Source organism: Belonocnema kinseyi, chromosome 1 (assembly GCF_010883055.1).
Source record: "Belonocnema kinseyi isolate 2016_QV_RU_SX_M_011 chromosome 1, B_treatae_v1, whole genome shotgun sequence".
In the NCBI taxonomy this organism is placed as follows: Eukaryota; Metazoa; Arthropoda; class Insecta; order Hymenoptera; family Cynipidae; genus Belonocnema; species Belonocnema kinseyi.
Window position 1 is genome coordinate 97,832,979 of NC_046657.1, and position 1,597 is coordinate 97,834,575.

Genomic DNA, 1,597 nt, shown 5'->3' on the forward strand with positions numbered 1-1,597 from the left:
AGTTTTGGCGAAATAATTTATTTCCTATGCATATCTGGTAAAAACTGCTAAATAATGAATTCAAGAAGACTGGAATTTAAGTAGGTTTAAAAAAAACGTTGCTCTGGCTTTCATAGAACCAAAATTATGGCCTTTTGAATATGACTCTTTTTTTAGAAAATTTTGTTTAATATCAATTTTATGAATAAAATTTCTCGTTTTTCAAAAGAATTAATTTCTCAAGTAAAAATATTAAAAATCTGTCCGCTGGGCGGGCACTTTCTCATCGCGTGCTAGGGGCTTTTTAAAACTAAAGATGCATGTATCGACAACAGTAATTTGGTGATTCTGAATTCTCTTTTGTTAAAGCTCCTTCGGCTTTAACGGACACATTCTCATCGCGTATCTTGTGCTTCGCACTCTAGTTTCTCCCTGAAATTTTAAATCATTCCCATAAACGTATATTATTACAATTCGTAACTTGCGTTAGTATTGAAACAAACGAAGTTTCATTGTCCCGTTTAAAAAAATGCGCATTCTTTTTAAAAAAATTGGTATATATATATGTGTGTGTATAATTAAAAATCTGTCATAAGGACAACCGCAGGATTTCGCCGGGAGAGCGTGCTAATCTGAAAAATTGCACCTTAAAAGGTTCATTTTCGTGTGTTTTTTGGAATTTTGTAAATGCTATAACTAATAATTTTGTATTTTATGAAAAAAGTTATTAGATAAATTGTTTGATTTTTTTAATATTTTGAATAGCCACACAGAAAATTTTTTGAATTTTGAAAAAAGTCGTCTCAAAAATATTCAAAATGTGCCCACTTTTTGAATTTTTATCCAAAATGGCTGGCTAACATACTTGACCTTTAGTTTGGGACATTAAAAGAGTGTACCAGAGGCCAATCTAATAGCATTTTTTTAAGTTATCGTAATGACAGACAGACAGGCATAAATACATACAGACCGACAGACAGACACATTCGTAAAAAAAACTCTTTTTTCGGATTTAGGGGGTGTCAAAACGTGGACATCTGATTAAAAAATAGGGGGGGGGGGTCAAATTTTACACATATCTAATACCTTTTCTGATGAGAATGTAAAAAAAAATATTAATAACAAATTTTTTGATCTGCCTTCGGTGAAAAAATGTTATCTATTTATTTTGGCGTAGCTTGTATCGTGTGTCGAAAAATAGAATTTTCGTATTTTCATTGTTTTTTTTTTTATAAATAAAACAAAAACTACGTGTTTGGGTGCACAATGTTTGTCTTATCATTTTATTCCTATCTTGCACACTTTGACCGCAAAATGCAATTTTCAATTTTTCATTGTGATTTGATTTTTGATTGTGTGCGGTCAAAATTTGAATTTTTCAAAAAATATTCATAAAGTTAATATAATAATATTGTAGGGCTATCGAAAAGTAACCTTTTGCTTTTCAAGTACTATGAACAACTGTACAAAGAATTTTTGAATGAAGAAAAAATGTGTACTCAAAAATTTTCAAAATGGGCTCACTTTTAGTGCTTTTATCCAAAATGTCTGACTAACGAACTTGGCATTTAGCTTAGGACACTAAAAGAGTGAACCAAAAGCCAATCTAATAGATTAT

General features: G+C 30.4%; 1 protein-coding gene across 1 annotated transcript in view; it reads right to left on the minus strand.

The window, feature by feature from the left end:
* The window catches only part of LOC117175096, an 11,259-nt gene that overhangs the window by 2,135 nt on the left and 7,527 nt on the right, over window positions 1-1,597 (minus strand). The gene's annotated exons all lie outside the window — the stretch shown is intronic.